At 42.7% G+C, this 25177-nt stretch overlaps 1 long non-coding RNA gene across 1 annotated transcript in view; it reads right to left on the bottom strand.

Annotated features, from left to right (window-relative positions):
• Window positions 1-23105, bottom strand: part of LOC135412464 (uncharacterized) — a 39611-nt gene extending 16506 nt beyond the window's left edge. The window contains exons 1-6 of the long non-coding RNA XR_010429660.1: window positions 22856-23105; window positions 22291-22425; window positions 22057-22151; window positions 12338-12462; window positions 10848-11004; window positions 748-835 (exon numbers count right to left, since the gene is read on the bottom strand). This is a non-coding gene — a long non-coding RNA (uncharacterized LOC135412464). The remainder of the gene's footprint in view (window positions 1-747; window positions 836-10847; window positions 11005-12337; window positions 12463-22056; window positions 22152-22290; window positions 22426-22855) is intronic.
• Between the last annotated feature and the right edge of the window lie 2072 nt (window positions 23106-25177).

Genomic DNA, 25177 nt, shown 5'->3' with positions numbered 1-25177 from the left:
ATGGAACAAAAGCCTTCCAGATTTCCCATCACATAACTCCCAGTACTGTTCTAATTTTGATTTTCCTTCCTTTTATGTGCAGTAACTTAGATTTACATGTACACAGGTTTTATATCAATTGTCTCATAGCTTGTCTTTACTTTTCCCTGACAGGTCTCAGAGGAGATAAGGCTGGGAAGGAAAGTAAAGGGGGAATTACAGTTATAGTGAATTCTCTTCCAAGAATCCACCTAGAGAGACAGATATAATTTCCAGATGCTGTTGTAGGACTTAGCAACTTAACAGGGCATAAGGTGTCACTTAAAACTTTTAATTGCATACCAGGGGCTGAGCTGCAAAGAGAGACCAAGAAGCAGAATATAGTAAAAAAGTACAGTAAATGCTACTCAATGTGCAAGTTGTCTAGAAAAAAACATGCTCAGGAGGAGCATGTTAGGAAAGGCATGTCAGGAGTTAGGAAAGGCAGAACAAATCCTTTCACCTTTGCTCAGTTCTTGAAGCAAAAAGACAAATCTTTTCTCTGTGCAAATTCAAAGGAATTACTCCACACATTGATGCTTTGATACAAAGAGAGCATTTGATATTAACAATTTTTAAATGCTCTCCTGAGTTTGCTCTTTGTAAATGCTGCTTGTTGGTAAAAGTGTTCTGCCTCCAGTCCCACTGCTCTGCCCTGGGTGAGAGCTGCATCTTTCAAAACAGTTGTGTGACTGAGCACAGAGTCTTCTGGATGTCACTATGTTTTACCTCTTGTATTTTCCCTCAGCACAGCAAGTTCTCAAGTACCTCCCTTTCCTGAGTTCAGAGTCGGTTTGCAGAATTTCCTCTCCCAGAACTGGAAGACAGATTAAAAAAAAATAAGTTTAGAGGAGGGTCTTGTTTTGTTGTTGTTTGTTGTTTTCTGACTTTGGGGTCTTTTAAAAACTTTATTTCTTAATTCCATGGAATAAAAGTTTTGGTGATCTAAATAAGTCTCTTTTGGTTTCAGAACTCAGACATTTTTTTTCAGTTAGGATTTATAGAATGATTTACAATTTCAGTTCATTTTTTCGTAAGCAGATGCAAAAAGAACTTGTAATAGAAAGCATTTATTGGAATTATGACATGCCCTTAGTAGACGAGATGCACTTTAGATCACTTTTCTTTCCATTTTTTTTTTTTTCAGTAGAGTTCATGACTTACTGTGCAATGAGGGGACACTGGAATTTAACAACTTTAACCATGTTTCATTTATCTTTCTAATCATGCTGTAAACAGCCTGTATGAAGTCACCCAGGTCATCACATGCACTCATAAAACACAGCAAGCAACACTGGCAAGGGAACCTGCACAGTCCTCTCAGACCAAATTCCTGTTTAAGCCTCTGAAGATAAGAGTCAAATTAAGCTGTTTCTTCTGTTAAAAAATGGCACCAGTGGAAGTAGGAAGGCTCAGTATCATTTGAGGGCTCAAACTCTGAGCTAATGCTTTTCAAACCCTTCCACATGTTGGGTGAAATAAACTCAGAGGTTTTTTTTAACCACTGTTATCATATCAGTTTATGTCAGAGAGTCCAACATCTGAAGTGCAAAGATTCATTTTTAAATTAACCACATTTTGCATGTATTTGATCTGAAATTTTTACTGTCACTCAGCATTCCATTTATTGGATCCCTCAGGAGACGGACTTGGAAGTTTTAAGGTTTCAAAATCAATCATTCTGGAGTTTTCTCCCAAAACTTAAAACTTCTCACTTTCAGGTTTCCCTTCCAAAAAAAGGAAAGCTAGGAGCCTTTTTAATTTGTTTTGGAGCAAAATTTATGGTTTTTCACTCAAAGCATCATTCCCACCTACACTTGCAGGAAAAAGGGCTGGTTACAAGCCTGGGATACAGTTGGAAGAGCTGCCAAAAACAGAAGCGAGGTTTCTTCAGCTTTGCACCTTTTGTGGATTCTGGTGTTTTCCCTGGAGTTTCTCAGAGATAATGAGTCTCTGCAGGCTCCCACAGGGCAGAAGACATTTTCAAACTCAGTAGGTTATGATCATACCCACATATCTGTTAGCAGCAGCACCAGCAATATTTCTGTTACCAGCAGCACCAGATAGCAAGAGGATGGGCTATGCACAGAATAATAACTATAAATTATATTTATATATCATTTATAAATATATTTATATATGATAAAAATTATAAATGCCCTGTAGGCACAGAGCACCAGCAGCTTTTCCCTCGGGAAGTCAGTGCTGAGCTTTGCTCTCCCAAGGTTTGTTCCCATCATTCCTGATGGCCTGTGCTGGAATGACATCTTTTGTGACAAAGCCAGCTGGGGCTGCCTGAATTATTTCTTCAAGTTATTCCTTCTGCCAGCCCTCTTTCCCATCACAATACCACCTGCATAGTTGCATTGGCAGCTGCTGGGAAAGTGCTGCACTCGTTGACCGCCAACATTCCTGCTGAGGGCAGATATTGGCAAAGAAAGATTGGCAGGTTGTGCTGATTCCAATATCTACTGTGAGCAGAAACCTCTGCTGAATTGCTCAGGCAGTGCTGAAACACAGAGATGCTTCCAGACATCTCCAGGGAAGGTAAGATGAAGAAAGTTTTGAGGATATTGTAATGAAGAATAATGTTCTCCTTTTACTAGAAGTTCTTATTGTCTTCCTTTTTTCTTTTTTGAACAGGGTAGCTGAATGACCACTGAAAAAATACCTCTTCCACTTCAGTGCACTGTTAAAGACCCCAGGCTGGTGTCAGGGTTCTGCCATTCCATATCTTTGCTAGTAAAGGATGCAGGAAATGAGGGTACCACAGGCAATAATGAATGTCTCAACACAAGGAAAGGAAAAAGAAGAGGAGAATGAAGAGCAAATTGCACGTAGGTAGAGTTTCAGAGGCATGCAGCAACCCTAGAAGAATGGATACCACCAGCCCCTGAGAGTAATATATGAAGATAATGCCTTTTCCACCCACTGCTGTGATTAATGAAGGCTCTGTGGGACACTCAGGCTAAACTGGCTGCCATGGCATTTCTCCAGGCAGCTGCTGCTCCACAAATAACAAATCCTGTCCCGTCAGAGTAAGCCAATTATGGAAGTTTGACAGAGGTATAAAAAGAGTATGCTTTTCTCTCCTTGTACCCAAACAACCCTTCTGCTGAACACAACATCTCTACATGTTCATGTACAAATATATATTGCTGTTAATAGAACATATCACTGAATTTCAGTTACCAAACATCCACGGCATCAGAAGGACAGCTAAGCATGATCTGCACTGACCACTCAACATGCTCTGAAGATACTGAGTTCCAGGAGCTCAGAAAATAAAAAAGGCACCACATCAGTAAATGAAGTCAACCTTTTTCCTGTTATTTTTCTACTCATGGATGACTCCTGACTCAGTGTTCTTTCTTAAGTGCTAAACTCTTCCCTGGACCCTGCTGGTTGATGACTTTGAAGAACTCTGCCTTCCCTTGCTGTTCCTTTGCCTATAGAACTTGAATTTTGTCCCAAGACTACTTCTCAGGTTGAAATTAAGGTGTTCACACTTCTCAGAATTGTTTCAGAGTGAAGAAGGCATTGAGAGAGGATGCCTCTGCCTTTAGGGTGATTAGAGCAGAGAGATTCCTAAATTATAATCAGGAGAAGAAAGAGTTTGCCATTAAATAATGTAATGCATAAGTAATGAAATAGAGGAAGGAATCAAGGTAGGAGACACAATTTCTGGAGATTCCAGAACAACAATTCATTCATTACTGGGGATAAGCCACACCGAAGGTGCCCAGAGATGTAAATTTTGACTAATGTTTTTAAAGCTCTCCAGAAAGGACATAGGCAACCATCTTCATTTGTATTGAAGAAATAGGGACTCAGGAGCCACAGGGTTGTGAGGACTGAGCAGGATCCAAGCTGTTACATTATAAATGCCAAAAAAAAAAAAAAGGTTACTGATCTAGAGACAGTCACAGGCTGCCCTTTCCCCTGCTACTTTTGGGCTCATGAGCACTACAAACTAGCAGTTAATGGAATTGCCACTCAAGACTGCAACACCTAGAGAGCCTGCAATGTGCCACTGGTCAGAATTTCCAAATGAAATTATGTACCTTGGCTTTATAATCAAGAAATTTCACAGGCTCCAGGCTCTCTTGCAGTGCACAAGAAAATCCCACTTACCAAATCTGCCTGCCAACCACCCTGTTTCTGGAACTGGGGTATTATTTAGCTGAACAATTACAGAGTGATTTCAGTGTTCCTGAGATAAAAATCAACTGGAAATAAATTCTTTGTTTCTCCTGTTTTCCTCCCTCTCTAAGTTTTCTCTTTTCCTCTGATTTTTAACAGCAGTCATTACTCTATTACAAATCTTTTTCATCAGCACTTAAACCTCAGCACTGCAATCTGAACAGGCCACAATCTACAGTGAGAAAACCTCACACATGCAGAAGCACTGGGACCTTCCTAATCCAGCTGGAAAACTCCTGAGGCAAAGGAAAAAGGGAAAAACTAGGTAAAAAGACTGTCTACAGCAGTACATCCCATTGGAAAGTTCAGGTTTCACATCTGCCTTGGTTGATGTGCAGTAACAACAATTCAACAGTTTGCCATCCTCTGTCTTATCCAGTTGCTTGTGTTAGAAATTTAACAGCATTAATAGAGAGTTTATTTGACTGCTGGAGAAAACATCTTTCCCAGGAGTTACGCTGGTGAACATTCAAATGAGAACTCTGGAGGCAGCCCACGTTTGAGGCAAAGAGAAAAATGTAAGTGCTTTAAATCAAAGCACAGAATGGCTTTGCTTTGATTTAAAATTCACATGTAAATAGATTTTTAATTCGTGAAAGCCCCAGACAAGACGCAACATGACCCTCCACAAAATTGTTCCTGAGCTTCAGTGGTGAAGTCCTGATTATGATGGTTCCCATGTTGCATCCAATTTCAGTACAATTTTTAGTGTGGTCTTCCAACAAAAATCATCATCTCAGCATGTTGTCCTGGAAATATAGCTGAATAAATCACAGTCTGAATTGAGATTAAAGAGGGGGAAAGGGAAAACTTCTCACCAAGATGTAACCAGTAGCCCTTGAAAATGAAATATTCTCACTAAAATCCCACCAAGTTTACTCCTGTGGGCAGACTGAATTGAGTCTTGTAGGTTAAAAAATCATTGCTTCAATTAAGACAAATAGTTGCACCAAATTTGATTTAAATTCTGAAGAGCTAAAGAAAGTGGTGGTGGTGGGGTTGATTAACCATATAACAAAAGAGTAGATTTCTCAGTTGGATTTCCTACCTTCCTCACTCCTCACCAATATAGTCCTAATATATCATCCCCACCTACTGCTTAGGTTTCATTTCAATCATTAATCAGTTTAATCATTAATTGGTTGTTAATCATGCACATAATCTCTATATGGGGACAAAAAACCATCTTCTGAAACATTTTAGGCTTTACTGTGGCCTTGGAGAAGTGCTTTTTTCCCCCCTCACAGGAAGAAGGAGAGTCTAAGTAGTTTTTTTCTGTCATCGTGGAAGTGAATAATTGCACAAAGGTCTAAAATTTACTCTTTTGGCCATATTTAACTCAAAAAGAGTGTGGAACTTTCTGGGCACTCTCATCCATCCATTCCTCATTTCAGCCCATAGGCACCTACAAAATCAAGGGTTGAGCATGAGATATATTCATCTACATTAGTGGTAGTTTATTATTATTTTTAGAATAACTGCTAAGAGCCGGTTCCAAATTCTTAAAGTCCAAAACTCTTTCTCTTAGTTACGCTATGCTGGAACTACAGCCTTCAATAACAAGAGGCTTGGTGTGTCTGACCAAAAATAGGGAAGGATGGCAAATGGTTTGGATGAAAATGGTCTGGGTGAGGGGGGAAAAGCAAAGACAAGCAAGGACAGGTAAACTGCGAGCTCTTACCACAGGAAAAAAAAAAAGTCCCTTGAAAGATCCTTGGAAATTTTAGCCCCTGAACCACTGTTGAGTCCAGCCTGTCAAAAAGATTCACAGTACACCCCAGATTGTGTACAACAGTCCCAAACTGGGCCTATTAACTTGGATCCAGAGCCAACAGCAGAGGTTGGGATATGCAGGTGGCCTGTTTTCATGGAAACATTTTCCCCACTGCTGCAACCTTAGCAGCCTGTTCTTGAGTCAGATAGAAAGAAATATCCTACCCTCCCTGACCCATCCAGTCTCCTGGATGGAATTGTCCTTGCTGGCATATTCCCTGCTGCCCACCTGCCTTGACTTCTAAAATAACTGTCCACTTCCTCCAAGCTCCAGTGTGGAATTCTCCAGAACCATGTGAATCTAAGTCAAACACTCAATGGGAGACAATTTTGCTGACTATAGTGAACTTTTATAGCGTCAGAAACAACTCAGGGTAATGTTTTTTTTTTTCCCCTCCCTCCTTGGACATGAGCCATTTCAGAACTTGTATCTGAATATTTGGTTCTCATGTATATTTATTTACTTAGGAGTGGCATTCCTATTTTTATAGCTTTGAGTTTTTAACTTTTTTGTTAGCAGCATTAACAAGGTTTACAGCATATAAAGTGAGCTGTGGCATTTAAAAAATGTTGGCCTAATGTAACACCAGCTTTTTTTTATATACATGTTCAATGGCAAACTCCTACTGACAGGCAGAATGCATTTCTATGTCTGGGCAAGTTTATAGATGGTGTTCCCACCTCTGGGCCACAAGGTCACAAATTTGTTTCTGATTCTATTAAAGAAACACTCAACAATGGTAAGTTTGTGTGCTTCTTTTCTTTTCTTTTTTTTTTTCCCTTTTTTTTTTTTTAATGAGAGGGGACTGTTTTATGTGATCCACGATCTTAAAGATACTCCAAGGAATCTCTGTTGAATGCTGGGCTTTTTCACCCCCATGCCCTGACCAAATAAGACTGGCTGCAGATTTGGGAAGCTCTGTCTGTTAGCAGTTAGGGAAAGCAGATTTCAGGGAAGTCTGACATGACTGAAAAAAGAACAGGCAAAGCCTCTGTCATCTATCTGTGTGTCTACCCTGCTTTCAGTGGGATTTCATCTCAGTGGGATTTGCCTCTGCAGCACAAGGATGTGCAGGAGTTGCAGAATCACAATACCTGTTGTCTGTTCCTCAGCAGATCCTCTGTGCGACTCCGAGGACCTCACCCAAAAGCTTTGCTGCCTGGCCCTCCACCTGTGGGATGGAAGGAACAATATTCCTCCCTTCCCTGCCTTCACCTCTTCTGCAAGATTATACAGGCAAGGCATTGACAGATCAAGGTACCAGCCTCTGAGAAGGCCTTTGCACCACATACATTACTAAGGATATTTGCTGAGCTCACGGCAAGGACAGACAGAAACGTGGATCAGAGATGGCTGCTATTGGCCTATGAAACACCAGTCTTATTTTTTCTTGGAATTAAATTAGGTGTGTTCTCCTTTAGGCCGTGTGATGGCTCCAGCTGCAGCTTCCTCACCCTGAGTGTTTACTGCCTGACACCCGGCCTCATTTAGCAGGAGAGGAGGCAGCATCCAGCCCGGCCTCAGCCATCACCCACCCCAGATCCCTTCATGCTGGAACGTGCTGTGCTCTGGGACTTTGTGGCAACAAACCTACAAACTTTTGGCTTGACAACTGAGCCGGGGCCAGCAGAAAGATTGAGCTGCTGGGGTGAAATTAAGAGCATGGGAGAGAGAAAAAAAAATGCTGGTGCATTTGAAAGAGGGAGGATAAGCTCCCATGTCAGCTGAACAAATTCCAGCATCATCTATTACTGTCCAGAAGGCAATCAGGAAAAAGCAGAAGGGCAAGAAGCACAGCCTTTTTTGTGGGATGCTTTGGCTTGTTGTGGTTAGGAGGATCAAGGCTAGGTATCACATGCCTCCACTGAAGGGAGATCGCCTGGAATAAAGCAAGGAGCCAGAATTCCTAGGCTAGGAAAAAGGCTGATCATGTAGAAACAGAACACAGGAAAGAGAATTTGGCTGCAGTGTCTGACTGGAGGACTTTTAGCTACATGAGAGGACTTCAGGTCTATTCTTTCTCTAATTTCTTTCTCTAATTTCCTTATGCCCCTAAGGAAGCTTTTGGTGGAAATTTGCTTCCATTTATGGGAGGACTGGAAGAATGAGGGCCAGGCTGTGGCTGAGCATCTGGCAATCAGAAAGAGGGTTCAAAGGAGAGGAAACTGCTCAAGCAGGATCTGAAAGTGCTATTCTGCACTGAAAATTGACCCCTGCAAGTGTCAGACTGCCACTGCTGGTCATTACAAATGGGTATTTTTGCAAAGTGACAGTTCAGGAAACTCTCTGAGGTTTGGATCCGGTAACACGACTTTGCTCTCTGAAAATCATCATCACCACACAGATTCTTGTGGCCCAAAACTGATCTTTTGTGCAATATCACCTGCTTCACATTCTCTCCTCCAGGATAATTCTGAGTCTGGCTATTTAAAGGCAATGTGACAACAACACATAACACATAATGTTCACTATTGCTGAACATCTTTTCCCAAAAGAGACATTGCTTCCTAACAATTATTTCTGTTTTTCTATGCTAGATTTGGTCACCTCAAAGATAATGGTTTATGATCACCATGCAAAACCTTTACTAAAACAGTTTGCAAGTTGTCTTGCCCCTCCTGAGCGTGGAAAGTTTTCTTCTGGCTTTGGAGAAATTGGCAGTTTTCTTCGGTTTTTAAAAATTCCCACAGAAATTCCCTTAAAATAAAAATCTACAGGTAGGGAGCAGGTATGTATCTCCCAAAATGCACAGGCAGTTCTCCACCAGAGCAAATAATCTACCTCAGTTACTGTGCTCTCTATTCATTGGGTTATTGATACAAACCACTCAGGCAGTTTATAGTTTTGTGAGAAAAGCAAAAAGTGTGTTTAATGTGTTTGTATATTTGTCAGAAAAGAGTCCAAAACAGCCAGAGTGGCTTGTCCATGAGAGACATGATTAATAAACAAGCAAAGGTCAGTTGTGTTGCCCCATGTGCTGGCTTTCTGCTCTGGATATTTTGATTGTTCTGGGAACACTGGTGAAATATATCCAAGGCAACGGGGGGAGTTTTGACTTTTTATATCATTTGTTAGCATCATGATGCCAATATCTATATTTTCTATACAGAAAAATAGCAGATATTCACCTCTGATGCTTATCCCCACCTACAAGACCTTCTTGGGAGATAGTTTTCTGTAGACCCCCTGTCCCATTAGGCATATAGAACAAAACACTTCCAAGCACTGTGACCCTCATGCTTCTGCTGAGGAGTTTCCCCTCCTGCAATGTTCTGCATACATGAACTCAGTGCTACAACAAAATACTGCAACTCATTTTGCTCAGCAGCATTCCCTACAAAGCACTATTTATGTGGCAGTGCCAGAAGAGTTTGTTCCTGGGAGAGAAGGATGAGTACCAGGGCTGCTGTGCACATCTGGTTTGGTTTGGATCCATCAGCATCCACAACACACACTGCAAACACCACAGAAGTGGCTGTTCTAAAGTACAGTATCAGATCTTGAGTGTGCACTAAACTAGATCCTTGATGGGAATAAATCAAAGCAACTACACCGAAATCAATCCAGCTGCTGCTCTTTGCACACGTGTTAAATCTGGTGTGAGGCTGCCAAGCACCACAACCACCACTCCAAGGTCTTATAACCAGCCATGAACATGCCACAATACTCTTCCAGTAGCCATCCCCTGCCCTCTGCTTTGAGGGGCTCTCTCCCTTCCCTCTGCCCTTCTTTCCCTCCCTTCTTCCCCCCAGAACTGGCATCACTCAGCATTTTGGCCAGGAGACCAATTCTCCAAACCGAAAACATCAAAGCATATCTCTGGTTAGATCTCATCCCAACCCTCCGAGCCTGTTGACTTGGAAAGTGAATAACTAATAAGGCAGCATGCCATTGTTTTCTGTTTATTATAATGGAAATAATTTGTTGGCTCCAAGTCAGGCACTGATTGTTCCTTTGATATCAATGCCAGGAAGCAAAATAAAATGGATTTTTTAAAATCACCTTTCACAGAGAGTGCCACAGGCATTTGAAAGATGAGACTTTTTCCATGTCAAAGGCTCCACCAGAAGTGCCAAATACACAAGAAGAAAAATTCAAATCCTCAACTATTAAAAAACAACAACAAAAAAAAGAGCACAAGAGAGAATGTGAGAGAAGGATTGCCTGGGCAGCAGGATTGCCTGGGTGAGCTGGCATGTCACAGGTGTCCTGTGAGTGTTCATGAGGGTGCAGCAGAGCTGGCTCCATGGTGAGGAGCACTTCCTGAAGAATATGGAACACATCCTTTGCATTTTTTTCCCCCTCAAAAAAAAAGCACAGGTGGGCTGGATGAATTGCTCTGTCTGCCTGGCAGCTCTTAAACTAATAATGAGAGACTTTAGGAGCCAAAAAGATGGGGGGGGGGTGCTTTGCCTCAAAACTTGACCCACTCATAAATCCTGCTTGTGTGTTTCTTTCATGGTTTTGGGAGTTTTTATTAAAGCTACACGGAGTGGCAATTTCATTGCACTTCCAGTGCCTTCTTTTCCCACGGGATTTTAGGCACAGGCTTTCTTTCCATTGTTCGAATTTCTGTCAGAGTGCTACCACCCCTAGCTAACAAGGGGATATGTTGGGCATTGCCACTGCTGTAACAGGCACAGAGAGGAGCTTCCTCATCGGGGTTTACAGCTGGATGCAGATCTTAGGCGATCCAGAGCACAGTGGTGTTTGGTTTTCATGACGTGCTGCAGTTTGATTTGGCTCGGAGCGGAGGATAGAGCAGAGTGCCAGATTCAGATCTCAGGCCAAACTTGGATTTCGTATTTCAGCTACCAAACTTCATCATGGTTTGGCAAAGCCGTGCTCTCACCTGCTCACGCCATGTGGGGAACACCTGTGATTTGCTGGAAAGGAGGTTGCTCGTGCCGTGAGAAATTCCCTGTTGGAAAGCCGGATGATGAGAGCCTGTTTCGGCTGACCCTGTGCACGGGGAGTGCAGGACCACTGGAACATGCTTGAGTCTTCAACTGCAAAGGCAAAAAAACAACAGTGTAAAGAAAACTGTCAGGAGCAGAGAGACTTTCCATGCCTTTTGTTGGTGTCACGACTCTTGGAACCAGCGTGACCTCTTTATTTCTAACACTGGGATTCAGAAGCACAGGAGCAGCACGACCTGAGAGTAACCTGGGAGAACTACAGAACTAAATCACTTTCTACAAGAGCCTGCTCTTGAAAGAATCTGCCATACTGCCTCTAGCTATGGTTCTTGGATATCATTTTCTGAAGAACAAGCTGGAAGACCTCTTTTTCCAAAAATCAAACTTTGCCTAAATGGCAAAAGGTCTGTGCATGACCCGCTAAATATTAAAGCCCTGTCTGAAACAGATTTTAGGCCTATACTTGGCTCTAAGTGCATCCTTATTCTGCAAAGTCTTTAGGTAGGTGATTAACTCCAAGGCTGTAGCTATGTCCCACAAAATGGGGCAATGTAATTGGGACCTCATGAAGTGCTTATGACATAGGTGCTTTTCTGAATTGAAAGGTTTGAAGGGCTCCCACCAAAGTGCCCCGGGATTAAGTAAAGACTTTCCATTGGCTTCAGCCAGCTCTTAATTTTTATACTTATTACTGGTTTATAATGGGATATTTAGAGGGGAAAAGGAAGGACCTTTTTCTCCAGATAATACCATCTACTCTAAATTACTTCTGAAAATTCAGGGTGTGATTACTGACCTGTAAGTACTTTATGATCACACTTTGGTTTGAACTTTTATGAGTGTATGTAGGTTTACTAACTCTACCACTGCCCAGTAATTTATTTCCCAGGTGGGCTACGAAAGTCATCTGGAAGAAGGAAAACAGTGTCTAAGGGCTTGCTGTGCAAATGGATGATTGTGCTAGCTGGATTTGTGTGTTTGGAAACAGTTTCCAGAGGAGAGGTAGAATTTGGTTTTCTAATGAAATCTAGAAAACTAAAATTTTATTTTATTTTTTTTTAAACTCAAAAGCAGCGTTTCAAATTCTTGCTTATTTTATTAAAAGACTCACAGTGACTATCTGCTGCTCCTAGGAGTGGACAGAAACTGGGTTCAAAGACAGCAACAAGCTACTCAGACCCCAAAAGCTGCTGTGACAAAGGTGTGACGCAGCTCTGAATGACTCAACAGGGTCTTTGCAACCCTGTCACCCCTTCCTGGGGCATCCTTCTTTCCCCAGAAGACAACCAACCTCGGGGGCTTTGCACAAACTTTCACACACGACCCCAAGGGCAGCACAAAAGCCCCAGGGGCCCAAAGGCAGCTTCTTTGTGCTCAGTTTCTGCCCCTTTGCTGGTGGGAAAGACTGAACCACAGCGCTCACCTGAGGCCAAGGCAGATGCTGTGAGACTCAGCAGGTTGACTCTTTTGTGCTGTTTGGATCCCAAGGCACCGTGGTTTGGCTGACAGTAACCTGGGAATCGCTTGCTGGATGTCGATCAGTCCTGTCTGAGGAGACAGAAGTAAACATCAGACCTGAAAATCCAGTCAGCATCGATGTTGTGGCACAGGAACCATTACATGATATTTACAGCTCCTTGGAGACTGTGGAAATGTTATACTGTGCCATGCAAACCTGATATTAAACAAAATTTCTGCTTCAGCAGCTTATGTGGCCTCTACTCATTCCACTTCAATGCAAAGAAAGGTCTTTATTGCTAAATCTACTTCTGTTCTTTTTTAAAAAATCTTTTTGGCAATGTCTCTGAAGCTTTAGGGTACTGATTCCCAAGCAATCACCTCCTGGACCCAGCACAGTCCAGAGCAGTGCGACACTCATGCTAAAGTTATCTTGGTTTAACTCTAAAGCAGCACCTCCCTGAGGACCCCTCAATTCTGGAATGAGCGACGTGTTTCTGCATTCTGTGAGAGCCTGGATTACTTTTAATCCCCTGGACATGTTACAAAGATCAATTTATAGTCTCACAGAGACGGTAAGGACAAGGGTTTGCGGACAGACCAAAAGGAGATTGGCTGTTGTTGATTAGTGAATATTGTTATTTCTGAAAAGAGGAGATTTTTCAGGACAACTTCAACTTTCTTGCACTGGTTGATTAATTTTGGAGAAAAAGTAGTGTGAGCTGGCCCAGATCCATGGACTGCAGTGGACCCATGTTCCCTTAGGCCAGCAGAGATTTTTGATCAATAGAGGTTGTGCAAGCCCTCACAGCTCTGTACAGGTGCTGTGCACTAATAAAATACAGAACATGATGAGAAGAAAGATTTCTTTTACTCTCTCTGCTATTTTTTTATTTACACTACAATGAACTAAGCCAATGACTTTGTTCCCAAATTACTTAAACCTGGAGCAGCATCTTGCTTGTAATTCTGAGAGATACAACTCATTAGCACTTCCAATATGATGCAAGGCTTCCAGTGAAAATAGCAGGAAGGCTAAAATTTGAACAAAGCTATGGTATGTGCTTTCCATAATATTCAGCAATATATGCTTTAAAATTCTCTATTCTTTCAGGTTGCAGACCCAGCAGGTCGACCATTTACCAGAAGTCAGCACAAGAACATAGCACAGCCATGCAGACTGAATCCATAAACATTTCAGAAGTCATGAAAAACAGTGAGCAGATTTTTTTCAGCTTTACTTGAATCTCACTTGAACCTTACTTAGTAAAACGCAATTCCTAACACTTACAAGGACCCCAGTACAACTGTTTCCTTAACTCTGGCAGATGAAAAGTAAGAACCACAGAATTTTGTATTATATCCAACCAAAAGAGGCAAATGGCCTAAGTGTGCCCAAGGTTTCACAAACACTTTTGCAAGAAAGCATGGCAGGGCACTTTTACAAAATGCTGATCCTGGCCAGAGCTTAATATTCCCGAATTTAAAGCTTTTCCAAGCTTGTTGTTTATTTCACACAACCTCCACTCTGATTGTTTTCTTATCCCCATAAGAACCGCCAGGACTTTTTAGACTTTCCAGGAATTGAAACGAAGGATTTTTGACTCTTGGAGTAAAGAAAGGGGTTTTTTCTTTGGGAAATGTCATTCCTGGAAGTTCCTTTCACCAGTGTTCCTTCCTGGCGAGTCCCAAGGCGCCAGTCACAGGGTGGCCTGAGATGAGGTGATGCTCTGCAGGCGGCCCCCGGGGCGGGTCCCTCAGCTGCCATTTCAAACCACGTGGGCCCCTTCCAGTTCTTGGAAAGGCTTCAGTGACACAAAAGACATTTAAAAGTGTGGCACGTCACCAAGCTGTACTCCACTATTCTGTGGGCATTTACTTAAGTTCTCCAGCTCCACCTTGGCTGTTTGTGTCCCTGTGGAGGTGCCCAAACCCTGGGATGGTGGGACAAGGCTCCGCCCTGCTCTGCGTGTGAATCCGGGAGTGATGGGAAGTTCACTTCGAAGGCCTGCTCCCAGTCTGAACTAACCCCTTCTGGGAGCCTATGAAAATGCCCACGGAGATGCTCCCTTAGTAGGAAGATCTGCTACAAATGCAAAGCAGATGCTAAAGGCTTGAGAAACACATATACAAAGAATAAAAATGACATTTTCAAAACTGTGGTCACAAGCAGGAGCCAAAGCAGGATTTGCTCACTTCCTCACCATTGTTTTATCTATACTGCTGCTTCTTGAATTTAATCTTAAATCTTACAATTCATAGCCTTTCCTGCACACCTTTTATCTGGTGGTTAGCACTCTGTAATGTTAAAGGTTTGAATATTAAAATAAACATCCTGGTTACAGGCAGTTATCTGACATCAGTGAAATGGTGAAGTTCCTATTCCCTGAACACCTGTAAAGCTTTCATTTTCCCTCTTCAATAAAACCAAGATGACCTTCTCTTCCCCTTCCCCTGGTACTTGTCTTCCTAGGGCCCATGGGGCTTTCTTGGCCTGCCTTAGTCTCAAATCAGAAGACAGATGGATTTTCAATATGAGCTTTAAAGTTAGTAGTACCCCCTTCCCACTAAAATACTGCAGATTTCTGTGGTAACTCTACTTCCAGCATTGTCAGAAGTATGCAAAAGCCAGGCTTTTCACATGTGGACACAATTTAAATGGATAACAATCCAGTAGGGAGTTATTTTTTATAGAGGGAGAGTTTTTGTGAAATACGGTATGGTCCAGAATTGGAACCTCCTATAAACTTCTGGGGTTTCTCTTGTGGAGGTCGGTATGTTCTTAGGACACTGAAATGGATAGTCCTTACTCTCTCACCCCATCTCTAATAGCTCAAATATTGCTAATAGCATTTTCATTCCCTCACTGACAGCTCTGACAGGAGCACTCAGTGGCTTTGACTTCAGCCCAGTGCAGAGAACTTTCTTTAAAGGATCTGTTGCACATTTCACAGACTGGACATTTCAAGCAGCTGTGGCTGCAGCAAAGAGGTGCAGGCTTGGTTCTCTCCAACCAGACTGAAAAACCCATCTCCACAAGCTGACATGTCACCTGAGAAGGCTGTTGGTTCCTTTCACATGAATCTTCCCTCAGAGCATGACAAAAGTGGTCACCCCTTAATAGCTCAGGTCTGCATAGACCCAAGTTTCTCTACCTGCCCTCCAAGTTATCCAGTACATAAACTGCATCCAGGTATTAGCTCAGTCCTACACCTGATGCCAGGACATGCACCTGAAGTGGGCCTACAAGAAAGATGGAGAGACACTATTTAAAAAGGATATGGAATGACGACAGGACAAGGGGGAATGGCCTCAAACTGAAAAAGAGTAGGTTTAGATCAGGTATTAGGAAGAAATTCTTCACTGTGAGGGTGGTGAGTCACTGGCACAGGTTGCCCAGAGAAACTGTGGCTGCCCCATCCCTGGAAGTGTCCAAGGCCAGGTTGGATGGAACTCTGAGCAACCTGGTCTAGTGGAAGGTGTCCCTGCCCATGGCAGTGAGGCTGGAACTGGATGGTCTTTAAGGCCCCTTCCAACCCAGGCCATTCTATGATTCTCTGATATTTTGGCACTGTAGGCTACAGCACACCTACATGGCTCCCACCATAAAACCAGCATGGCACTGTTGGGAGCTGTTTGGAATCCCTGCAAGGAAAATTTCCCAGCTGAGAACTTTTGCATCAAAGGAGCGTGTCCAAGAATCCAGAAATGATGGCTGGAGCCTGTCTGACACTAGACCTTGTACCCAGCCCCACCTCCAGCTGCTCCTGGCTGGAGCCCCAGGGGGGACCCTGGACATGCTTTATTCACTAGCCATGTTTGCTACATCTGTGCTCCTGCACTGCTCACACGGGGGTCCCCCTTGGGTCTGGACTTGGCCCCATCTGGAGGTAGCCCTTCTCCTGCTGCTCCCTGGCAGCAAGGCTCAAGCTTGTCCTTGGGAAAGGATGTTTCAGATTCTGGTTAAAAAAAACCAGTCCTTTTCCCTTCAGTCCTGGCAATGATGTTGCTCTTCATTGTTCCATGTGGATGAGCTGCGAGGATGACAGCTCTGTAATTTTCTTATAAAGCAAACACGCTTCATTTTACCCCTGACAGCAGGAGATCCAGGGCCAGCAAATTACTGGCAAATGCCTGCTATATTCATCTCTTCAAGTGTTTTGGCTTTTCCTTACTTTTAATTTGCCTGGAGGCAGACATTTGAGATAACAGCTGTTACGGTGATATTATCAGTCATCTGCATGTCAGAGAATGCCAGGAAAATGCCTGTGGAGTAGATCTCTTGGGTTTTTGGTTTAAACTGCTCTGGGGCAAATTCACTCCTTTGTCAAAGCTCTGCTAAAACATGAGAAGAGAATATAATGGAACTGGTTTCTACCCTCTGATTATGAAGAAATGTCTTTTCCTGCTGTTAGAGCACAAGTTCCCTTCTTGCTCTTTGACGTTCTAGAGCAGCCCTTTGGCAGGACCTGTCACATGTTTTCTTGCTGGTAAGAAATGTCAGAGCACATCTACCACCAGGAAATGTCTTTGTGATTCTCTGGTGATTTATTTGCTATAGAATAACTGGGGAAACCCTAAGAAACTCTGTTAAAAGGCATCTTTAGCCTCCCATGGAAGACACTGCCTAGCTTTCTTGGGTTCAGTCACAGTGTTTGCTACAGCGGAAAAGTTTCTTTGCTTCCTGAAGTGAAGGGCCCAATGTCAAGAACCATCAATGAGTAGGTCCAGAACTCTCTCTCCCAAAGCTAAACCACCTGCAAGAGGGCCAAATAGATTTATTGGTTCTTTAGTGAAGGTGACACAATGCCACCAGGAAGGTATTGGCTTGAGAATTATTACTCTACATTCATATGTCTTTCCAGAGAAATACAAGATGGAAAAACCAGCTTTGGAAACAAACTGTGATGTGCCCCTATTTGGTATATTGATGCTGATAAACCAGCTTGTCCAGTTAGAGTAATGATACCAAACATCCTCTATGCTAGAGAAACTTATTCATTATGCTCTGATTGAAAATAACTTGTATCTGAAGATCTTGAACTACTTTACTGACATTAGGCCCGTGGTAAGATAAATAATTATGCCTATGAAATGACCATTATTCCAAAGACTCAATGTAGATACAGGCCTTTTCTGTGTCTGCAGTCCTGATGGATCTGCAAACAGAAAATAAAGGCTTCTTCATGCCTATTTATCTGCTTTCCCATTTCCTAATATCTATTAATTACATGGTAGCAGCACATAATCTCTTCCCTTACCTTGACATTACAGAAGGCTGTTTTGCTGGAAATGAGGATCTCAGTTCTGGTTTGCACCACACATCTCCTGACCAAGAGACTATTGTGGTCTGTTTCCCCAGCTGGAAAATGAGCATATATCCTAAAAGTATAGTTAAGTATCCAGACACCACAGAGACACAGCTCATGCAGACAACTGTGCAGTAAAAGAAATACATGTGAGAGAGAAAGGTGGCCTTGAAGGCAAGCCTTGAACAGATATCACGAAGGTTGACCACCCAAGTAAACCTTTACCAAGTAAATCTTGTGCTTTGTTTCCCAAAGGTGGCTGTTTCAGCTTTGAAACACCTGCTTCTAAGTATCATCAATTTATTTAAAAAACCAAGCATTTTCGTAGGCTTTGAAGATGCACAAATTAATTCTTCTACAAGTGCAAGCAGCATTTCCTCTTCCCTGTTTCTAGTAGGTGTGTGAAACTCGTTTTCACCCGGGTGCAGCAGTTTGGAAGAACTTTAAATGACTACACAGGTGAACATCCTTCACACTCCAAAAGTTTTCACTGACCTCAAAGAACTTACTAACAGTGGAATAAGGAGCCTTTCTTTCTGGGTCATCCAGAGACAAGAAGAATATGCTGCCTGCTTAAACATGGTGGAACCAAAGAAGCTAAGATGTATAACACAGTAATTTACTGAGCACAGCTTTGCCCACGTGGTTTCATCACCGCTGATGTGGTAACATCAAGGATTTGTTCAGTGTAGGTGAACTCCCTTTTCCAAATATCTCCAGGCTTTTGAGCAATTCCAGTTTCTGGAACTGAAGTTTCACAGCAAGGAAGCTTTGAGGGCTGGGAACGCAATTGTGAATTTTCTACATGATTGTGGCAGTACTGCTGGGGCTGAATAAACTGGCTGGGAAATATTTTTCTCGGATTTCTAGAAAAAAAAAAAGAAATATGCTCCCACATTTTAACTGTGCGAGTTTGTACTTCCTGTGAAAATCTGGGTAGAGGTTTGGTCCATGAGATGTGCACTATCACCTAGACACACAGTGCCAAGAGGCCAGGGATGTATTTTCTGCTACACTTCAGAGTCTGAACACGGCTGAAAGCAGAGGCTGGTCTTAAAGAATCTGATAAAGACATCGCACTCTTGGAGCTGAGTTTCCAGAAGCAAAGCTAAGAAGAAATTCAAGGTTTCATTACTTTAAAGCTACTGGTTATTACTTATGGTTTCATTTGGATACTTTCTCTCTGATATTATAGTATCAAATACCCTCAAAGCAATCTTCCACTAAGATGTGGTTCCTTAGATAACAAACACTGCTTTTCTCTGGACTCATCACCTGGAATTTAGAAAAAGGGCTATGCAAAGCTGCAACAAGGAAAAACATAAGAGACAAACAAGGAAATGTCAATTAAGATTAATAAGATAATACCTGGAGTGACTGGCTTGGCAGTCATGCATTTCCTTTGGCACTTTCTGGGTAATTCACTTCTGTGAGATGAATACAGTGATGGAAGGTAAGGGGGGGACGACTGGTGAAACAGAAATTTTCATAGAAAAGGTCTCTTTCATACTTTTGGATTTTTTCTTTTTAAATTAATTGTCACTTATCTTTTGTTAGGCACGATGACAGACAAGTATCCCACACCCAGGGGTTGGAGTGGGAATTCAAACACTCAAGATGGTTGTTGGACACATACAGGTAGTCTTTGTTGGTGGCACCTGTGATCTTCTTTCTGAGGTTTTTGGGCTCTAAAGGAAGGAAGACAAGACTTACAAAGAGTGGAAGGGAATCTGGGAATGACTCAAACTGCCTGGAAAGGTCCCTTCTCCAGAAAATAATTATGAGTTTCAAAAGTAATCATCTTTGGACAAAATATGGAAACAGTCTGAGAGCAGAAACCAAAACAAGGTGTCTCCTGCGCCTCCTTTCCCAGACAGCATCCCTCATCACCCATGATTACTTTCCCCTTTCGGCTCTATTCATCCCTTTCAGCACAAGGGCACAGCTTATGATGGAGCTGGGAAAAAACCCATCCCATCCTAGCCCATGGCCTGCTATGAGATGTGGGTTTGAACCCTTGAGGCAAGGAAGCCATGGATTCAGGTCTCCCAGATCTCCAAGTTGGCTCCCTGTGGGACTATTATGTTCAAAATAATCTGCCTGCCAGGAGGGCTTGCTGGAAGCCTTGCAGGATGCACCAGGCAGAGGGAGGAGAAGGCCTATGTTGCAAGACAAATGTGATGGGAATTGAGGTGTCTCAATTCCCGTACAAAAAGAGGAACTTCCCGTTTCTGTCCTATCTGATCTATGATGTGTGCACATTGTTTCTAGGGAGGGAGTAGGAAAACAATATTTTAAAGGGTAAGCAGGTAGATGCCACTCTTCTCATACTTAGAATTAAAATTAAATGCCTTATCTGCTCCAAACTGTGCTAGGCAATGTGGCAGATCAGGTGAAAATAAGCTATTTAGCTCCTTTTTTACTTTCATTAATTTATATTTAGACTGTGACGCTTTTTGTCTCTTGTGTGTAGCTGTATTCTTGTTCACAGATACAACTGCACACAGGACTACAGCTACAAATGTTAAAGAAAAAAACCTGTGAGGGTAGAGGAGACTGGAAGGGAGATTGTGCAGAAAGTCGATAGAATTAACTAAGAAATCTCCCCATTAGGATAGAAGCCAGAGGAGGTGTTGGCCAAGTGAAATAAAGAGCTTACCACTCAATTAAGTCATGGAGCCAGACATTCTATAGCTTTGTTCTGGAAACCTGAGTCAGGGACTGGAAGACAAGAGCAGACTACTGCTACCCAAGAGAGACCACCAACCCTCCTTGAGGAACACTAGAGCACTTTAACATGGGCCTGCTTGCCAAAGTTTGAGAGCATTGCTGCAAGGCAGGCTGACACCCCTGGGCCTTTGTCTCAGACACTGCTTCAAATTTCCCTTTGCGGAGGTGCTGGGTCTCCTTCAGGTCCCTTTTTAAGCACAGCTGGTGAGGTGGACCCGCACTGCACTACTCAGAAAGAGCTTCAAGAGCTTGTAAAGGTTACCACCACTGATGTGGGGGTCTTGTCAGTCTTGGGAGCAGGAGTTGTAGTAGCCTCTGGGTACTTTTGATTTCAGCCTGATTTTGTTTTATCAACCGGAAAAATAGAAGGGACAGCTCAGAGGGAAAAGAAGATGAGTGGTTTTGGAGTGGTTACCAGCATGTGATGGGGCCCTGCTACCTGTACTGTGCCCCAAGAAGGTTGGCTGGCTGGCACAGCAATTGGCATATTTCTCTCCCGTTCCTTTGGATGCAAGAAATCCATGTAACCTGCAACCACACGCCTTCATTGTCAGAGACCGTGTCGTTCTCTCTTGCTTCATCTGAAACAGCCCGTTATTCCTCAGTTCCTCCCTCTGAAGGCATTGTCTGCTGTGAGTGACCCGCTGACTGTTTTTGTGGAACACTGCAGGGAAGAGGGCCAAGGATACCTCAGTGTTTACATACCGGGATGTAACGGCCTCGTGTTGCCTGCAGATGTGTTCCTATCAGCGCAAGCCCAAGGTCAGATCCTGTTGATGAGTGGTATTTCTGAGCCCTTGTTACTCACACACACACTTGCAAACCGTGCTAGACTTGTCACAAGCTGTTTACGAGAGGCAGAGCCCGTGGCAAATCAGCAGCCCTGGCACGCAAGTCCTGCTCTGCTCCCCCTGTTCTGGCTGATGTTTCTCAGTTGTTTATTCTGTGTGAGGCAAAACACTACTGGACATTGGCAGCACTTTGGAGCAAAAAACCCATCATCCAGCAAAAACACTGGATGCACGAGACTCATGGACAGTGGCTTGCAAAGATCCGCTCACACCAGTGGGATGACCCAAATATTGGAAGAAAAACATGCTCTGGTTATTTCTTGGGATGGATCTGCAAGACTGATTCTCTACCAGTGACTTCATATCGACCTTAATGCTAAGAATACTCAAATGCTTGAACACCTGGGGGTACAATGTGGCATTTTAAACAACTGCTTTTCTCTTAAAGTATTTGATCTGTCAGTGGTAAAATCAGAGTGTCAGCACTTAATTGAAACATATGTCTGAGGCATTCACTGAGGGGCATGACAGAGAAACTGTGCAACGCATATATTTTAATTTTAAATAAATCAATGTGATAATCTGGGATCAGGTGGGATTTTGCAGCTGGAAGAAAAGGACAAAGGGAGGCCATTAGTTATAGTTTTAATAAATCAATTTGTTAATTAGGGATCAGGTGGGATTTTCCAGTGTGAGACAGAGGACAAAGAAAGCTCATTAGTTGTGTTTTAAATAAATCAATATTTTAGTGGGATTCTCCTGGAAACACAGGACATGGCAAAATGGAGAAGATAGTAAAAACTATCACAAGAGAATATGCCTGATGCAAGAAATAAGAAATGTTTCATACTTACTTAGGGCATCCATATTTTCTAGGCATCCCATAGCACAAAACCAGTGTGGTCAGGCTGGAACTCCTGGGAAGTTCAAGGAAACAAAGATACAAGACCTGTATTATATTCAAGGAAATAAAGAGGAAAGGTTATTTCAGATTTGTGTGGTTCAGCACATCTGACAAATTGATTTCAAAGCATTACAGCATTCAGAACCACCGGACATGTCTGAAGACCTGGGTCCTGGTCCTTTACCTGAGCCTGCCACAGGAAGATGCTGGCTGCAAGGTATGATGACTTCTGCCAAATTCTCCATGGCAATAAAGTTCACGGGGTGCCAAGCTTGTCTCCCCTGTGGCATATTCAGACAGCATTGTGTTGATGCAGCATCTGAAAGCAAAACATTATCCAAGAAAGAAAGTGGGACAGGAAGAAAGAGAAAAAGGAAGGTTAAAAAGGATAATGTTCAAATGACCAAACCAGGCAACATTCAGCCTATTTACTCTTTGATGCTGCAAGGGAGGAGAACAATTCAAAGCCATCAGGACATCTTAAGGAGTGCCAAGCACTACAGGAGCAAAAGGCTTCATCATAATCAGCACCCATTTATTCCCTGTGTGCTGCACATTAAAAGGAGCTTTTGAGGCAGTTTCATTTTTGCTGCTTCTTGTCCTTTCAGTTCTGTCCTGCCTGCACTCCCCAGAGGCAGCCCTGCTTACTGCTGAAGGACAATAACACGTCTTGCAAGGCTCATATATCCTGAGGATGCATCTCCTCGTGTTGCCTGCTGCCTGCACAAGGAGATGCAGGTGATCATTACCTCCTAGGAAGGCCAACAGCTCATCTGTGTCAGTCACATCTGCCCGTGGCTAATAGGTCTGTAGTATTTGGTGTGCATTTAAAAACCACCCCCTTTCAAAGGTCAGAAGATCAAAAGTTCAGATTTCCTTGGGAATTGCCAAACTGCTGCTCTCTGCCCCAGCAGGCTCCTCGTCTGCGATGACCAGGAGTCGGCAGCAGCTTCGCTTGCTGGTGCTGTTGTTTGAGCAGACACATAAAACCAGAGACCCAGTCAGCTGTGGCAAGAAATAATAAAGATATTGAGCTTACATACAGTCTTCAAAAATTTCCTCAAAGGGTCCTCAGTTTATTTTCTCACCTCGGTGTGAGGCTGAGCTTTAGCAATATGGCTGCCAAAGGGGTGATTTACCCCGCGGCTCAGACGGGCTGTTGTGATGGATAGTGGATACTATTTCAACAAAGGAACGGGGCCTCGAGTTTTAATCAGCTATGTAAACTCACAGAACCTTGCTCAAAGTATTTTTGGCCCTTCCTTTGTGAGCAGATTCTCAACAGCGAGTAGGAAAACATCACATGGATGACTTACAATGCTGCTCTTCTTCGGAGAACAGTCACACCGAGTCCAAGCACAGCAGCATCTTCAGAGGTTCAAAAATCAGCAGTGAGATTGAGTCTCTGCTGAAACCTGACCCACAAGACAAAGAGCAGTTTTATTCTCCAGATTTTTCAATAAAAACTTTAAAGTCATTTTAAATCTCAAGAATGCAAATAAAGAGCATAAGATTAGTATTCCAAGACGTTTTTTTTTTCTCGAAGCAGTTACTTTAAGAACACTTCATTTCTTCAACTGAAGGGCAAAATTCTATTGCCCGAACATTTAAAAAAAAAAAACGAACCTCAGCGACTTATTTAAAAATTATTTTCCCTACATAACATCAAAAAAAAAAAAAAAAAAGAAGGAAAAGAGGGATCCTTGTATCTCAAGACAAGGCCATTTTCTTCAGAAGTTCCCACCAAGATCTAACAAATATGAGTAATCCTGTAGTTCCTAGTCAGCCACATTGCTTTCCTCCTTCAGGGGAAGTACAACATCCCTGGAAATGTGAGACATGGAATTGCAATTCAGAAGAATATCAGTCAGTGAAACACTCAAGTACATACTTGAGTGTTATTAGCATAATTGGGACACAAGTGTATTATTGAAGTTAAGTATGATTAAAGTTAAGTTTCTTTAAGATAAGTGGATTAATGCAGATGTTTAGGTAATTTTGAGCATTAAGGACACCAAGTTTAAGCAATTTGTCCAAATTTACCTGTGATTTTTATAGGAAATCACCATTTCTGATCTCACAAATCTCAGTCTCAGCCCTTCAAATGCCTAAAGGCTTCTCATTCCACTGATGTCACTATTAACACTGCCTATTTACTGCACATTCCCATGATGCCTTTTGGAAACCTCCTCAAGGAAACAACAGTGCTCTGTAGGCTCATCTTGAGGAGGGAACTGGGCTGAATTGGCCAGAAACAGTGATTTCTGGACACCGACAAGCTCAGACACCAAAGACGTGTGCCTGGCTGTTCTGTAAAGTCAGAGGAGAGCCAGGGACTGCACCTTAGCACCTCTTATTCTGCACAGGCTGTGCCTAATCCAGTGCTGACTGCAAACGGTTGAAAGCTCCCACAAAAACTATCCAAACCCCCACAGAGAAGTCCAACCCACCATGGTCCTGTTCCTTAGTTCACAATAATTTCTTCCTCTTCTTTGCAGACTGTGATGAGAATTTGAAAATCAAAGCCATTAAACCTTCAAAATGCTAAAGTGACTGACAGTCTGTGAGCGAGCATAGGGTCTCACTCCCTTCAAAATCCACCAGAGAGAGACAAACACACCCAGGGCTCCAGCCTGACTTTATCGGAGTCTTCCACTTGATATCCACTTCAGTGATGTGAAGCTCTGCTGGGTGGCTTCAGATTTGCCTCCAGACTGTTATTAATTGGGAGGACTTGTTTTCCTTTATTCTTTCTGCAGTGTTAGCAGAGACACTCTGGCAGTGGAAGCTGCCACTTTGGGAAGAGTTTTGATTAAAATATACATTGCTTTGATCAGTGGCTTCCCTGTAGTGTAAGATAAACACGATCAGCAGTTTTGGTTGATGTTCATTCCTAAGGCACATGCTGTGAAGTTACTGCACTACATTAAGTGAAAGTTTAAAAGGAAATTAGTGCAGCCAACCAGGATCTGGAATTATCCTGAGACTAGAAATCTTAAAATCTAAACCAAAGAGAAACCAGCACTGCCTTTCCCCCTCTGCCAGTAGGGTCTTCCACAATGGTAAGTCCA

The sequence above is a fragment of the Pseudopipra pipra genome, chromosome 3, assembly GCF_036250125.1.
Source record: "Pseudopipra pipra isolate bDixPip1 chromosome 3, bDixPip1.hap1, whole genome shotgun sequence".
In the NCBI taxonomy this organism is placed as follows: domain Eukaryota; kingdom Metazoa; phylum Chordata; class Aves; order Passeriformes; family Pipridae; genus Pseudopipra; species Pseudopipra pipra.
The sequence above is the reverse complement of the archived record's forward strand: the minus strand, read 5'-3'. Positions and strand labels throughout refer to the sequence as shown.